Consider the following 17502-nt stretch of genomic DNA (forward strand, 5'->3'; position numbering starts at 1 on the left):
ATTATTTATTTATTTATTTCCCCTCCCCCCCCCCCTCCAGTTGTCTGCTCTCTGTGTCCATTTGCTGTGTGTTCTTCTGTGTCTGCTTATATTCTTGTCAGCAACACCGGGAATCCATGTCTCTTTTTGTTGTGTCATCTTGCTGTGTCAGCTCTCTGTGTGTGCAGTGCCATTCCTGGGCAGGCTGCACTTTTTTTCACGGAGCGGCTCTCCTTGAGGGGGCGCACTCCCTACATGTGGGGCTCCCCTATGCAGGCAACACCCCTCCGTGGCACGGCACTCCTTGCACGCATCAGCATTGCATGTGGGCCAGCTCACCACATGGGTCAAGAGGCCCTGGGTTTGAACCCTGGACCTCTCATGTAGTAGACGGACGTTCCATCAGTTGAGCCAAATCCTCTTCCCTATAATGTCTCTTTATTGGTGTTTCTAGACTTTATGGAGACCCTGTAGTTTGAGGTTATGCCTGACCATTTCTTGATTGAGCCCCTCAGAAAGCCTCTGCTCAGAGGGTTTGTAGTGTCAAGGAATGACTTGAGTCATGGATGCTCAACAGCTTTATGTGGGAAATTCCTGAGGATTGTCAAAGGGATTATCTCTGTCTAGAATGGTTTTGGTTTTTGTTGTTGTTGTTTGTTTTTAATGTTTTTCCATTTTTATTTCTTTTTTTAAAACTTTACTTTGAAATACTTTCAAACTTACAGGACAGTTACAAAAATAATACAAACCCCACACAGAAAACGCCAACATAACCTTACACCACAGATACTCAGATCCATTAGTTTTAACACTTTGCCACATTTACTGTATCATTACACCTATATGTCTATTTCTCTATTTACCAGTCCATTTTCTGAACACTTGAGTGTAGGCTATATACATCATGCTCCTTGAACACCAAATACTGCCATGTACATTTCCTTAGAACAAGGATATTCAGTTATGTAACCTTAAGTGCAGTTATCCTGTTCAAGAAATTTAACATTGATAAAAAGCTTACAGTCTATATTCCAATTTTATCATACATCCCAATAGTTCTTTTGAACTTTTTCTCTCCCCTTGCTAGATTACATCCAGGATCATGTATTGTATTTAATTGTCTCTTAAGTTACTGTTTTTTAATTTGGGGAACATATATACAACATAAACTCTCCCATCTCAACCTCTCCCAAGCATACCATTCAATGAGATCAAAGTTCTCTCTTCTGCCATGTCTATGGAGCTCTCTCTTCCTGTGTCTTCTTCTGTGTGTCTTCTTCAGTGACCGCTTATATCCCTACCAAGGGGGTGGGGACTCAACCCTGAACCATGCCCTACTGATGTGGTAGAATCAAAGCCGTAATTTTAATTTAATCAATTGAAAATAAATCCTTTGAATTTAATACAATCAAAGGGTATCACACCCAGAGGAACAGACCAGTTTGGAAACATAATTCTTCTTTTTTGGAATTCATAAATATCAAACTGCTACAGTCCTATAGGAACTAAAAAATAGAGTTACAAACCAAAATACAATAGTTCTCAATAGTTCTGACATATATATTTATCCATGTCATTACCCTTACCAGAGATCTTTATTCCTTCATGTGGCTTTGATCTATTGTCTATTGCCCTTTTCTTTCAACTTGCAGAACTCTCTTTAGCATGTCTTGTATGGCCAGTATAGTGGTGATGAACTCTCTCAGCTTTTGTTTATCTCTGAATGTCTTAATCGCGCCCTCTTTTTTTTTCATTAGGCCAGTAATATATTAAGGAAGGGAGTGTTTTGTTATTGTTGTTTTTAGTTATCTCACTCATTTATTTTTCCTGCCCCACCCCTTCCCCCACTCTGCTGGGGTTTTTTTGCTATCTGTGTCCATTCACTGTGTGATCGATCTTCTGTATCTATTTCTCTTTTTGTCTTCTCTTCTAGTCTTTCTCCTCTAAGATTCACCAGGAGTTGATCTTGGGGACCTCTGATGTGGAGAGGAGTTCCCTGCCAATTGTGCCACCTCAGTCCCTGGTCTCTGCTGCACTTCACCTTGACTGTCCCCTTTGTCTCTTTTGTTGCATCATAATCTTGCTGTGTGACTCACTTATGCGGGCACTGGCTCACCAGGCAGATACTTGGTTCACCGTGCAGACACTTGGTTCACCACACAGGCACTCAGCTCACCATGTGGGCACTCAGCTCACTGCATGGGCACTTGGCTCACCACGTGGGCACTGGCTAACCACATGGGCATTCATGTGGGCACTCAGCTCACCATGCGGGCACTCAGCTCACCACATGGGCACTCGTGTGGGCACTTGGCTCACTGCGCAAGCACTTGGCTCACTGTGCAGACACTCAGCTTGCCATATGGCACTCGTGTGGGCACTCAGCTCACTGTGTGGGCACTTGGCTCACCGCACGGGCACTCATGTGGGCACTTGGCTCACCATGTGGTCACTCAGCTCACTGCACAGGCACTCATGCAGGCATTTGGCTAGTTGCATGGGCACTAGGCTTGCCACGTAGGCACTCATGTGTGCACTCAGCTCACTGTGTGGGCACTTGACTCACCATGCAGGCACTGGCTTGCTGCGCTGGCACGCTTTCTTTTTTCACTAGGAGGCCCCAGGGATTGAATCCGGGTCCTCCCATATGGTAGGTGGAGGCCCTATTACTTCAGTCACATCCACTTTCCTCCATCATTTTTGAAAGACAGTTTTGCTATATATAGAATTCTAGGTTGGCAGTTTTTACTTTAAATATATGTCTTCCCACTGTCTTCTTGCCCGCATGGTTTCTGATAAGAAATAAGCATTTAATCTTTGTTTTGTTTTGTTCAGATTAATGCAAAAATTTTTTAGCAGAATGACACAAAACTGTCTTAGAGTAAAAGACTGATAGAGTAGAACACTCAGGGAGCACAGGTTTACCAACATAGGAGGGAAATAGAAAGACTCTTGAATGGTAGTTTGATTCTCTTTGCAAATTGTTTCTCACACTCTGCTTTTCTTCCCAGCTGGGGACAGCTGGGTCTTGGGCCAGGGCCTCCTATGGGAGTCCCCAGCAATGGCAGCACTTGGAGTCTGTCCTACATAGGGTGGGTGCTGGGAATGCTCTGGTCTGGACGCTTGACTCTAAGGCTCAGGGCACGGGGCTAGGAAAGCCTTGGTGGATACAGAATAGATCAGCCATGCAGTGTCTGCCCCTTCAAAGCACAAAGGAGACTTGTCATTGGTGTGAGACAGGCTGCAGGCCCCTGGAAACCACCTGACTGGGAATCTGTGAGATGGACATGCGAGAGGTATCTTGTCGGCTGGTTAGGTCAGATGAGGAGATGTTGACCTGGGGTCTGTGGTCCTGCTCTCTTTCCATGCCTGAGACAGGCTTGGGAGAGGTGCTCACAGAGTGTGTGGCAGAGGTGAGGGGCATGGGCAGGGCGCCTTCCTGTGTCTCTTTCAGCCAGCCTGAGACTGAGAAGGGAGGCCCATGGTGGCTGGACTGTGAGAATGCCTCAATCGCTCCTCTGGATCTCCGCATTCCCACTCAGCATGGTCAGCTACCTGGCTCACACGGAATTTGAGCATGTTCCAGTCAAACACGAAGTCACAGGAAAAGCCCTGGCAGTGGAAGACGTTCCTGAAGAGGTGCCTCAGGTGTGAGTAGTCGGGCTTATCATCAAAATACAAGAAACAGCAGAAATTCAGGTATGCAGCAAATTCAGAAGGGTAGCCTTTATACAGCACTTCAAAGTGAGTGGACATTTTCTTCTCACTAATCCTTTATATTTTTGTCTCTTGGGGGTGGCCTTCAGCCCCTTCCAGGGCAGAGAGCCCAGGTTTAAGTACATGAGCACACGCCCAGAGACTCCAAGTCGTCTCTTGAGATTGTTCCATTCCAAGGTACGCATTGATGGAGGCGTGGTGAGCAGTTCCTGTAAGGTTTTCGTTCTCATGACGGGATGTGCTTTTGTGTCAAGTGTCCCGGTACTTCTTGGCCAGCCCAAAGTCCATGATGTAGACCAGGTTGCACTTTTTCCCTAGCCCCATGAGAAAAGTTATCTGGCTTCACATCTCGGTGGACGAAGTTCTTTGAGTGAATGTATTCCATATGAGTAATCATCTGTTCAGCGAGCAGCAGGACAGTTTTGAGTCTGAACTTCCTCAAACAGAAATTGAAGAGGTCCTCGAGGCTGGGCCCTAGCAGCTCCATCACCAGGACATTGTAGTCGCCGTCGGCCCGCACCACCTGATGGTGGGGATGCCACTCCTTCCTGTATCATTTTGTAGATTTTCCTTTCAGGGTGGAGCTGTGAGTGTTTGGTTTTGCCACATTCAAGCTTGATGGCAACTTCTGTGGCAGGAATGTCCGTACCTATTCTGTTGAAGAAAATATGGCTCTTACTGGGACACAGAGACTGATGGACCATTAGCAAAGAATTTATTCATTGAGAAGCTCTCCCAATGGAGGGGATCTGAAGAACAGACTTGGTGGGGGTCTGAAGAGAGACTTCAGCCCACTCCTGGAAGGGCAGGACTTGAATTTATACAGAGCTTTCCTAGGTGGGGAAATGACAGTTAGTAGGAGGGGGTTGAGGGAGTCTATGGCTTCTTGGAATGCTGCAGGAGCAAATGTTTCTTTTGATCTCTAAGTGAAGGTTTCTGTCTCCGTCTCCCTCTAATATGCAGGTAGAGGGAGTAAAGATTTCCATCTCCCTCTGATATGCAGATGGTGAAGATCTCTATCTCTCTTTACTCCTGTCTCTATGGGGTTCCTTTGTTTAACCTGTGGCAAAGTGCCACACATGAGAGGTGGTTTACCTTTTTCCCAATGCATATCAGGGGAAACTGAGGTACAGCTTGTTAATTATTGCAAACCTCTAATGTATTTCCAACTCTCAGTTCCAGACTCTTTAGCTCCTTGTTTCCAGGCAGCCCGCCCTTTCCGCGGTCTGCGCTCTGGGGAGGCAGCGCCGCGCTGTGGCTCCTGCGTGTCGCCCTGCCACCTCCGCCCAGTGCAGCGGCCGCCGCTCATCATCGCTTTCCCAGTGCCTGCTGCTCCAGCGCCTCAGCACCCAGCAGGTGGGACCCTCCGAGAGCTGCTCGGCCCCGGCTCTCCACTTGTCCTCTCCCCGCCGCAATGGACTCGAATTTTCTGGGCCTAAATTCCCCTCCAGCTCAGCGTTTGATCTTACTGAGGCACCCTTAACGTGTGACAGGTCGTGACTTTCAGAATTCTTTATCTTTGGCATTTGACAGTTTGCCATGGTGTGAGTCTATGAGGGTTCATCCTGTTTGGAGTTTGCTGAGGACCTTGGATATGTATATTCATGTTTTTTTGTTAAAATTTGGAGGATTTTCAGCCACCCTATCTGTGAATATTCTTTTTCTTCTCGTTCTGGGACTCCTGAAATGCATTTATTGGTACCCCTGGTGGGGGTCCACAGGTTACTTAGGCTTCTGTTCACTTTGCTTCATTCTTCTTTCTGCTCCTTAGACTGAATGATTTCAATTGTCTTATCTTCAAGTTCTCTGATTCCTTTTTCTTGTCAGCTCCAATCTGCTGTAGAAACCCTCTAGGACATTTATTTCTGTTACTGTGGTCTTAAGATCTGTTTGATTCCTTTTCATACTTTCCATCTCTCTGTGTTCTTCTGTCATTTTCCTTATTTCCTTCAGTTCTTTGTCTGTGTTTTCCTTTAGCTCTTTGATCATATTTAGGACCATATTTGAAAGTCTTTACCTGGAAGGTCCCAGGTCTGGTCCCCCTCATTGATGGTTTCTAGCGCTTTACTCTCCTCCTTTGCCTGGGTCATTTCTTCCTCTTCTTTGTATGTTTTGTAATATTTTGTTGAAACCTGGATTTTTTTTTAGTATAATAAACTTTATTTTTTATTTTTATTTTTTAAAGATTTATTTATTTATTTAATCCCCCCCCCCCCCCCCCCGGTTGTCTGTTCTTGGTGTCTATTTGTTGCGTCTTGTTTCTTTGTCTGCTTTTGTTTCTTTGTCCGCTTCTGTTGTCGTCAGCGGCACGGGAAGTGTGGGCGGCGCCATTCCTGGGCAGGCTGCTCTTTCTTTTCACGCCGGGCGGCTTTCCTCACAGGCGCACTCCTTGCGCGTGGGGGCTCCCCCACACGGGGGACACCCTTGCGTGGCACGGCACTCCTTGCGCGCATCAGCACTGCGCATGGCCAGCTCCACACGGGTCGAGGAGGCCCGGGGTTTGAACCGCGGACCTCCCATATGGTAGACGGACGCCCTAACCACTGGGCCAAAGTCCGTTTCCCTAAACTTTATTTTTAAAGAGGTTTTTGATTACAGAAAAGTTACATCAAAATTATGAGGGATTCCCATATACCCCACTCTCCCACATCATCCCCTATTTTTTAAAAAATGTAGCCGTACACTTTATTTTTATGTATCTGTACAATCCACTCATTTAAAAAAATGCACATTTAAAAATTGACTACTTGTGTTAAGGGCTAACCTACCTACAGTGATAATCTAAAATATAAAACTATCATTGTGACATTTATCAGTACTTCACATATCTAACAAAAACTGAAGGAGGCAACTACCATTGTTATAACTTCTTTAAAGCCAAAAACTTAAGCACAAATCAGAATTAAGAGAATGTTCACATTTGCATGCATTTTTAGCTGAACTTTCAAAGATTGCACATAAAAGAAAACCACAATTTTGAATCAAAATAATTATTAAAATCATTTAAGCCTTTGACAAACTTCTACAGAAGCAAGAAAAACAGAAGGAAGAGTAACAGCAGTATTATTTCTAGAGAGAAAGCAATTGCTTATTTTCTTTATCATAAAACAAAAGTCAATGAATGGAGTGCTGCCCCTCCCGCAAGTGCTGCGGTGTGCCCACCAGCAGGCAAGTGCCGCAGAGAGCCAACTCTGCAAGGTGACGCAACAAATAGGGAGACAAATAAAAACACAGAAGAGTGTGCAGTGAATGGACACAGAGAGCAAACAGCAAGCAGTCTGCAAGGGGGAGGGGAGTGAATGAGTCAACATTTTAATAACACTAACAAAGTTATTTTCTATTAAAAAATGTGCCCATCCATATACTTGGATTAAATTAAATTTGTACATCAAAAACTTGCTCAGAATTCTTATCTTAAGTATAAACTATAACTGATCAAAGCATAGTTGAACAATTATACAATAATGCATTTAGATTTATATGCTTCATCTGAAAGACTTATCTTACAAACAGGCGTTTTTTCCTGTTTCTCCAGAATAACTGTCCCTGTGTCTAAAACTTTAAATGATAATTAAAAAAAAACAGATTTGAATAATTCATGCTATGCATTTTCCTTCATCGGGCTTTGATAAACTCTTCTCCAAATCTCTCACCCTTGTGTTTTCCTTTCAGGCAGCAGCACCCCCTTTAGTATCTCTTGCAAAGCTGATCTTTTAGTAACATATTATAATCAGTTTTTGTTTGTCTGTGAAGACTTTGAACTCACCCTCATTTTTAAAGGACAGCTTTGCTGGAAACAGAATTCTTGGCTGGCAGTTTTTCTCTTTTAGTACATTAAATACATCATACCACTTTTCTCCTCTTCTCCATGGTTTCTGATGAGATATCAGCACTTAATCTAATCAAGTTTCCCTTGTATGTGATTCTTTGCTTTTCTCTTGCTGCTTTCACATTCCACCCTTAGCTCTGATATTTGTTATTCTGAATAGTTGGTGTCTCAGGGTAGGTCTATTCAGATTTATTCTGTTTGGGGTGCACTGTCCTTCTTGGATATTGATATTTATGTCCTTTATAAGGGTTGGGAGGTCTCAGTCATTATTTCCTCAAATATTCATTCTGTCCCTTTTCCATTCTCTTCTCCTTCCAGGACACCAATAATACGAATGTTTGTGCATTTTGCATTGTCATTCAATTCCCCGAGATGCCATTCCATTTTTTTTCCACTCTCTTCTCTTTCTGTTCTCCTGTCTTTTCCAGTTCAGATGTTCTGTTCTCGAAATCACTAATTTTGTTTTCAAGCAATTCAAATCTACTCTTTCGTGCCTCTAATGCATTTTTTAAAAGATTTTAAAATTTATTTCTCTCCCCTACTCCTCCCCTCCCCAGTTGTCTGCTCTCTGTGTCCACTCGCTGTGTACTCTTCTGTGTTCGCTTGTATTCTTGTCAGCAGCACCAGTAATCTGTGTCTCTTTTTGTTGCATCATCTTGCTGTGTCAGCTCTCTGTGTGTGCGGCGCCACTCCTGGGGAAGCTGCAGTTTTTTCCACACTGGGCGGCTCTCCTTACGGGCACACTCCTTGCATGTGGGACTCTCCTACATGGGGGACACCCCTGCATGGCATGGCACTCCTTGCACGCATTAGCACTGTGCATGGGCCAGCTCATCAGATGGGTCAGGAGGCCCTGGGTTTGAACCCTGGACCTCCCATGTGGTAGAGAGATGCTCTATCCATTGAGTCAAATCTGCTTCCCCTCTAATGTATTTTTTTTTTTTAAGATTTATTTATTTATTTAATTCCCCCCCCCCTCCCCTGGTTGTCTTTTCTTGGTGTCTATTTGCTGCATCTTGTTTCTTTGTCCGCTTCTGTTGTCGTCAGCGGCATGGGAAGTGTGGGCGGCGCCATTCCTGGGCAGGCTGCTCTTTCTTTTCACGCTGGGCGGCTTTCCTCACAGGCGCACTCCTTGCACGTGGGGCTCCCCCACGCGGGGGACACCCTTGTGTGGCACGGCACTCCTTGCGCGCATCAGCACTGCGCATGGCCAGCTCCACACGGGTCAAGGAGGCCCGGGGTTTGAACCGCGGACCTCCCATATGGTAGACGGACGCCCTAACCACTGGGCCAAAGTCCGTTTCCCTCTAATGTATTTTTAATCTCATTCATTGTGTCTTTTATTCTCATAAGGTCTGTTATTTTTCTTTGCATGCTTTCAAATTGTTCTTTATACTCTCCCAGTGTCTTCTTAATATCCTTTCTTTCTTTAATCATCTTTTCTTTAAATTCTTTGAAGTGATTTAGGAGAGTTGTGCGATTATCCTGATTAATTGTATTAAATCCTGTATCTCTTTAGGTTATTTGGTTTGTTCTTCTATCTGAGCCATCTCTTCCTGTTTCCTAGTATGGCTTGTAATTTTTTGCTGATTTCTAGGCATCTGAATCTGTTGGTGTATTTACTCTGATGGCTAATTTCTCTCTCTTGCCTATGGCCACCCCCGACCCCTGCTTGTGGCTTTTTTGCTTGCTATCTGCTCTCTGTCCATTCACTGCGCATTCTTCTGTGTTTTTGCTTGTCTCCCTTTTTTGTTGCGTCAACTTGCTGAGTCGAACTCTTCATGGCGCTTGCGGCCGGTGGCTCTCTGTATGCGGGCAAGCCTGCCTTCACAAGGAGGCCCTGGGACACGAACCCAGGGTCTCCTATATGGTAGACAGGAGCCCAGCTGATTGAGCCACAACCACTTCCCTTTTGCTCATTGTTTTTCCACAGCTCTTCTTTGATATTTGGCTCAACTTATTCTCAGTATTTAAAATTGACCAGCTTAAGTTTTTTCAAAATCAGGCCAGGGACTCACTATGTGGTACAGATTTTCTCCCAGGGATTGGATACAGAGAGTGTGAGCAGTTTTTGTCCATGCAGTTTCCAAACAAGCCAGCAGAAAGCACTAGTCAATGTACCTTTCCACAGAGTTGTTTCAGTCTGGGCTTTCTTGTGTTCCCGTGTTGAATCTCCAGATCAGAGATTCAAAGTGTGCTCTGCTGGCCGAATTCATGGAGAAAAGCACCCCGACCTCCCCTCCCTTTTCCCTTGAAAGAGCTGACAGGGAGGAAGATGTCTGGTCCCCTCTTAGTTGACTACAGTGATCCAGGGTTTTACCCCAACTTAATATCTTGGAGGTGGGGGAGGATTTCCCCATTTACCTGATTCCCTTCTCCTCTAGGAAACAGATTCCTCAACTCAACATCCCTGGGAAACTGCATTGTATGTCCTATAACCATCAATCCCTTGACCCTGGCAGCATGAGTCGACTGCCTTCCCCAAAGCAGTTCTGTAGAAGAGTTCCAGGAGCTGCCTTTATACATAGGGCAAGTTATATGATGTTGAGTCCTTCAGACCACCACCAGAGAGAAAGGGCCCGACATACATGCTCCCAGTATGTGCATGAGGGTTACCCCATTCCTCCAGGACCAGGACCAGGAATCTGCACTGGGCACACAGTTCACTCCTGTGTTGGTGAGAGGTGGGAGAAGGGCCAACCAAAGTGCCATGAGAGCCTACCATTTTTTTTTTTTTTTTTTTAAGATTCAACACTCTTTAATCCTCTCTCCCTATTCCCCTGGGCAAAAATAAAGTATTGGCTATCTATCACCGAGTTACAAATTACCCCCAAACCAAGAGGCTTTAAACAATAAACAATATTATCTCACAATTTGGAGTATCTGGAATTTGGAAGCAGCTCAGTTGTGTAGTTCTGGCTCAGTTCTTGTTGAGGCTGTTGGCATTTGAAGGCTCAACTGGGGCTGGAGGCTCTGCTTCCACAACTGCTCACTCAAATGCTGTTGGCAGGAGGCCTCAGTTCCTTGCCTCATGGCACTCCCCATAGGTCTGCTTGAGTGTCTTCGTGAGCTGAAAGCTGGCTTCCCCCAGAGAAAGGGATCCAAGAGAATAAGATATCATTTCCTTGGTAGCCTACTGGTTACACAAGTCAGCTCTATTCAGTGTGGACAGGGCCAACATGAGGGTGTGAATACCAGGATGTGGATCACTGGGGGCTGCCTTGAAGGCTGGTTGCCATGCAGTGAGGTTTGGAAGCCTTGACGGGGTCTTTGTAGCCAGTCACCATTCTCCTTTCATTTAGCTATTCTTATTCACCTAAGACCCCAAGAAGAACATCTCATTTCAGAAACTCTCAGACAATGCCTTACAAATAATTGGCAGAAGAAGAAAGATGAAGAAAAAGATCTAGAATAAGAAGAGTGATGGTCTCCAGTCCAAGGACCATATCAGAAGAACTGGAAAAGAGGAACACACAACCTTCAGAGAAAGGAGAGCACGGTGCCTCAGGTCTCAGGAGTAGTAGAAAGTAGTATAGAACACGAGCCTCACCCTTGGCAAGTCCCCAGGCAACCCCATAAGAAAGGCTGCCATCCCATTCAGCCCTACTGTGTCAATCATCCTTTATTGCTTTAAATCCAAACTGGGCCTGAGAACTGGGATCCATGAGTCCAGGCTGCTAAGCATTCTGGACATGTGAACTATTCTGTGTTGATAACTTTCTTGTGAATTGGCTCCCAACCTCTGCTGTGTAACGTGGTGCCAAAAAGCACATGAAGGCTTTCCCTCCACAGCCAAGGAAGTGAGCTGGGGCTGGACTTCCCTAACTGATAAGAAAGGGGCAGCTGTGGAGCCAGAAATACACTCATGCATACTTAGGAATTTTGTTTCCACTCTTAGTTCCACAAGCTTCCTGACCTCTACCTTCTCCTCTTCTCCAAAGGCAGGTTCCAAGCATATAGGTTCCTAGGGCCACCTCCACTGTCCTTCACATCTCACTAACTGCAAAGTACCTTCTGTATCTGTTCCCATACTTCCTTTGGTTCTAAGGATACCATCTTCTCAGCCACAGGGGGTCCTTGTGACTGTCCACGGAGGGCCACCCAGAGGAATTTCATCACGTGACTGGGCTTGGTGCCTTCCAGGCCTTCTGATGTTACCATAGGGATAGCTGTGTCCAATAGACAGGCCTGTCTGACCCTGCATTACAAAGGACAACATGTCTTTTAGTGAGAAGGTGATTTATTGCAAGTACACAAGCAAGGAACTGGGGGAATCTTCCTAAAACCAGCTCAAAGTGAAAATAGGAACTAGGTTTTTTATAGGGGAAAAAAAGAAAGCAATAGATGAGAAGAAAAACAAATACAAAAAATTAAAACTTAAAAAAAAAGTGATGCCAGAGGTCTTATGAGGGGAATATGTGCAAATTCTCAGCCCTGTGTTGTTTCAAGCACATCCAAATTGTCCTTGATTTCAGCGGCTAATAAACCAGTTTAGATATAGTTAGGCAGGTGCAAGGCCTTCTTGGCCCCTTTCACAGACAACCACTCAAGAATATCAAACTTTTTGTCTCTGGGAAAAGTTACAGAATTATACCATTCTGTCTGGTTTTGCTTTGAGGCATTATGTTATTCCTGTAAGCAAAACTGAGGCCTGGTTAATATCCTTCAGGGAACTAAGTGCAGAGAGTAAACATCTAAAATTAGATTAATAGAAAACCCAGTACAATTAGTTTTTTTTAAAGATTTATTTCTTTTCCCTTCCCTCCCCCTTTCCCCTTCCCCCTTCCCCCTGTTGTTTGCTCTTGCTGTGTCTGTTTGTCTTCCTTTGTTTTTTTAGGAGTCATTGAAAACCGAACTCAGGACCTCCGATGTGGGAGGGAGGTTGCTAATAGCTTGAACCATCTCTGTTCCCTGCTTTGTTGTATCTCTCATTATGTTTTTCTTCTTGTGTCTCTTGTTATGTCAGCTTGCTGAGCCTGCCTGTCGTGCCAGCTTGCTGTCTTCTTTAGGAGGCATTAGGAATCAAACCAGGGACCTCCTATGTGGTAGGCAGGAGCTCAATTGCTTGAGCCACATCACTTCCCCAGTACAATTAGTTTTAGAGTTTTCAAAGCTGCTTAAGCAAAGAAATTTCAATAAGGACATTTTCCAGCTATCAAATCCCCTCTTGTGTTTATACTCTTCTTATTCTTTTTTGTTTGTTTGTTTTTTTCTCACCCCCCCCCCACCGCATTGTCTGCTCTCTGTGTCCATTTGCTGTGAGTTCTTCGGTGTCTGTTGTATTCTCATTAGGCAGCTCTGGTAACCCATCCTGGGACCTTCCAGAGTGGCAGAGAGGTGATCATTCTCTTGTGCCACCTCAGCTCCCTGTTCATTGCATATCTTATTGTCTCTTCTCTGTATCTCTTTTTTTTGTTGCATCCTCTTGCCGTGTCAGCTCTCCATGTGGGCAGCACCACTCTTGTACAGGGTGGCACTCCTTGCACGGGGGGCACTCTTGCACAGGGGGCAGTCTTATGCAGGGCAGCACTCCTACACGGGGGACATTACTTGCATGCGGCAGCACTCCGCGTGAGCCAGCTCACCACATGGACGAGGAGGCCCTGGATATCGAACCCTGGACCTCCCATATGGTAGGTGAAAGCTCTATCAGTTGAGCCACATCTGCTTTCCTACTCTTCTTATTCTTTTTTTTCTTTTCTTTTTTTAAAGATTTATTTATTTATTTATTTCTCTCCTCTTCCTCCCCAGTTGTGTGCTCTCTGTGTCCATTCGCTGCATGTTCTTCTTTGACTGCTTCTATCCTTATCAGTGGCATCGGGAATCTGTGTTTCTTTTTGGTGCGTCTTCTTGCTGTGTCAGCTCTCTGTGTGTGCGGTGCCATTCTTGGGCAGGCTGTACTTTCTTTTGCGCTGGGCAGCTCTCCTTACAGGGCGCACTCCTTGCATGTGAGGCTCCCCTACATGGAGGACACCCCTGCGTGGCAGGGCACTCCTAGCGCACATCAGCACTGCGCATGGGCCAGCTCCACACAGGTCAAGGAGGCCCGGGGTTTGAACCGTGGCCCTCCCATGTGGTAGGCAGATGCCCTATTCATTGGGCCAAGTCTGCTTCCCCTTTTCTTATTCTTAAGAAGATATGTTTTATAGGTATAAAGAAAATGGGTAAAGGTCTCATCTTCTGTAATTACTTCCTGCTGATTAGGGGTTGTGTTAGTCCGCCAAAGGGGTGCTGATGTAAAATACCAGAAATCTGTCAGTATTCATTTGGGATAGAAACTTACAGTCACCATGCCATAAAGTGTAAGTTACTTCCTTCACCTAAATTGGAGCAAGATGATTGCCACCATCTGCAAGGGTCCAGTCTTCCTCTTCTCTCCTCTAGGGCTCCATATTCCCAGCTTCTTCCAATATCAGCAGTAGGGTAAGTTTTCTCTCTCCCAAGGCTCATTTCTCTCTGGGCTCAGCTGCTCTGCTCTCTCTACAAGGCCACCTGTAAACTATCAGGTGAATTGCTTGTCTCTCTTCCCAGGGCCTCTGCTGTGTCTGTGGAGCTGTCTCTATGCCTCTGTGTTCCTCTCCTATGTGTTTACTTCCCAGGGCTCCAGCATTAAAACTCCAACTAACTCCCGTGCCCTGTCATTTTCTCTGTGAGTTCTCACCCACCAAGAGGAAGGAGACTCAGTGTCCCACTGACATGGCCCAATCAAAGCTCCAGTCATCATTCAATCAAGTAGAAGTGAAGCTTCTGAATCCAACACACTCTAATATGTCCAGAGGAAAAGATCAGTCTACAAACATAATCCAACATCTCTTTTTGGAATTCATAAACAATATTAAACTGTTGCAGGGGTGAAGAAAACTCTCATATTTTGGAGGATGTTCTAGACATAAACCCACAAAGACAATATAGGCAGCAACAAGACAAGCATGTGGCAAGCAAAATAAAGGCAATGCTTAAGAGAGTCATTCTCTACTTCATAGGTAAGATCATTAACCACTCAGAAAATGAGTTAAGTCTGCCAAGATTTTTAACATGTTCAGTATCACTTTGCATATGATCTAGTATAGAGGAAAAGTTATCATATTCCTTAGTATGTAGGCACAGCATTTTATACCAATTAATGCACGTGTTCCCTCTTGAGCTGTAGTCAATATGTTCAAAGCCATTCTATTTTGTAGGACAATCTTTCTTATCTGGGCCATCATATTCCTTCAGTGGAACCACAATTGGTGAGTCATCTTTCTGTGGAAAGACTATTCTATCACACTTAGAACGGGGTAGATCACCTACCTGGCTTGGCTGAGTGGAGACATCTTGCTGTTTGACACAAAGAGGAGCATTTTCTCAAAATTCTACTCTCTGCTACTAATCAACTTTGCCCATCCCAGGTTGAAGTATACATTGGGGAGACCTGAAAATAATCTTCTAGTTTAGAGACTCTATACTTTTCTTTAGCAGTTGTATGATTAAACTTGTCATATTCTCAATTCTGTACTGGGAGGTACCAATGCATATGTAGGGAGGTTCTGTGCACGTGTGGGCTAGGAAAGCCACAAACCCTGGAATAGCAGGAAGACCGGAGTGCTGGTGGTGTAGGATACACTGTAACCATCCAATCTGACCAGTTTCAGGTACAGTCACAGGCAAAATAGCCCAGGACAAATTAGTGTTTCCAGCTGTGGGCAAATGGCTACAAACCCAACAGTCATTTTTCAGATGAATGGCAGCTACTGCTGCAATACATTTTTTTTTATAAAAGGATATTGGGAGCAAATGTGGCTTAAGTGGCTGAGCTCCCATCTCCCACATGGGAGGTCCTGGGTTCAGTTCCCAGTGCCTCCTGAAAAAAACAAAAAAAAAATAAACAACAAGGAAAACAAATGGAAAAACCAACTCAGGGAAGGTGATGTGGTTCAGGGTTGAGTGCCGGCTTCCCACATAAGAGGTCCCAGGTTCAATCCCCGGCCCCTGGACCTAAAAATAAAAAAATGATATCACCTTGCACAGATTATGATAGGAGAAAAAGGAAATAACGCTAATTTTAAGCATTAAAATGATCTGGGCGACCTACGAAAAAGCAGCTTTAGATGAGTAGTGGGGGTGAATGAGGAGGTGGCGTCTTTTTCTACTTTTATTCTAGGGAAGCTGGCTTACCTCACGAGTGGTGCCCTGTAAAGTTAGAGAAGAGTGGGTAGTTAATAATATAACATAAGGTCCCTCTCATTTAGGGTTGAGCTGGTCATCAGGGTGCTTATTCTTCCAGGTTTTTAATAATATCAAATCTCTTGGTTTATACCGGTGTGAAGGCAAGTATGTAGGGAAAGAAAGCCGATTACTTGCAAATTCAGAAATCCTTTTTACAGTATTTCCTAGGGAAATGACTGTATCTTTCTGCAATTTATCATACATATTTTGCATAGATGCATTCCCAATTATATTTTTGAGGAAAGGCCTCCTATAAGTCATTTCAAAAGAACTTAAACATAGTCCACTTCTAGGCAACCCGAATTCTGAGAAGGGCAAGAGGCAACACTTTGCCCTAAGTAAGGTTAGTTTCCTGACATATCTTAACAATAATTTTCATCAAAGTATGATTCATCTCTTCAGTTTTTCCAGTCGACTAAGGTCTCCATGATGCATGTAACTTCCAATTAATTCCAAGTGCCCACTTCCTAAGTAATTTTTTAAATAAAGGCACTGCCATTATCACTTTGAATGGAGAATGGGACCCCAAATCTAGGTAATTATTTCCTTTAACAAAACGTTTGTGACTTCAGTTGCTCCTTCACTGAGGGTGGGGAAGGCTTCAACCCACCCTGAAAATGTACCAACCAACACTAGAAGACAGCAGAACTTCCTGGCTGCTCAGGGCATTACGGTAGTCTATTTGCCAATCTTTGCCAGATGAAAAACCTTGAGCTTGCTTCAATGCTGTCAGAGGGGTCTGCTAGTCTTTGGGTTATTTTTATGATATAAACCACATTTACCCATACTCTTAGGAATTGCTGCTTGAATTTTTGGTCCTACTGTATGTCCTCTAACCATGCTGCAAAGGCGTCTTTCCCATAGTGGATTCCTTGGTGCAAATATGATGGTAGAGGTTCTACTAGTTTTTCTGATAACAAAACTTGGCCTGATTCTGACTGCAGTCATTCTTCTTTTGACTTGACATTATTTCGCCATTATTTAGCTCTGTCTAGATCTTTTGTTTCATAGGATGGGGTAAGTGAGGAGAAATCCAAAGTTGGGTAAGAGCTAATTCTCTCGTGTCCTGAACTTTGAACAGTGTCTGGGCAGCCTTTTTTCTCTGTGCTGCCAAATCAGCTTTAGTATCCCCTATTGCTAAATAGCTGTCAGACTTTTGGTGCCTACAACTTCTATGGGTGGTAATACAGCTTCTAACAGAGCTAATACAGTCTCTGGATGTTTATTCTCTTTGTTATTGGTGGTTAAAAGTCCTCTTTCCTTCCAAACTGCCCATGGGCATGTATTACAGAAAAAGCATAGTGAGAGTCAATGTAAACATTTACTTTCTTACCTTGTCTGATGACCAAGGCTTGGGTCAGTGTAATAAGTTCAGCCTTTCGGGCCGAAGTACCTGGCAGCAGGGGCTTGGCCTCTAGTACCTCTGTTAATCTCACCACAGCATGTCCAGCTCATTGATGTCCATGATCCATAAAACTGCTCCTGTCTGTGAACATTTCCAAGCAGGTTCTTTTAAAGGGATGTCCCCCGTGTCTGGTCAACGAGAGAACACCTCCTCAACTATCTGAATGCAGTCATACAAGGCAAGTCTACTAGGTTCTGGAAACTGTAGCTGGGTTTAGAACTGTAGACCTTAGGTGCACATTTGGATTATCCAATAATATAACCTGATATTTTCCTAGCCTACTGGCAGTCAGCCAGTAGCCCCAGTAGGGAAAGCACACTAAGTGGGGTGTACACTTTAACTTCCTGACCCAAGGTAAACTTTG

The 17502-nt window shown here is 44.4% G+C and overlaps 1 pseudogene; it reads right to left on the reverse strand.

Annotated features, from left to right (window-relative positions):
• Window positions 1-3202: 3202 nt before the first annotated feature.
• On the reverse strand, window positions 3203-4343 carry LOC101416853 (casein kinase I pseudogene; annotated as a pseudogene).
• Window positions 4344-17502: the final 13159 nt, after the last annotated feature.

Source organism: Dasypus novemcinctus, chromosome 6 (genome assembly GCF_030445035.2).
Source record: "Dasypus novemcinctus isolate mDasNov1 chromosome 6, mDasNov1.1.hap2, whole genome shotgun sequence".
Taxonomy (NCBI): domain Eukaryota; kingdom Metazoa; phylum Chordata; class Mammalia; order Cingulata; family Dasypodidae; genus Dasypus; species Dasypus novemcinctus.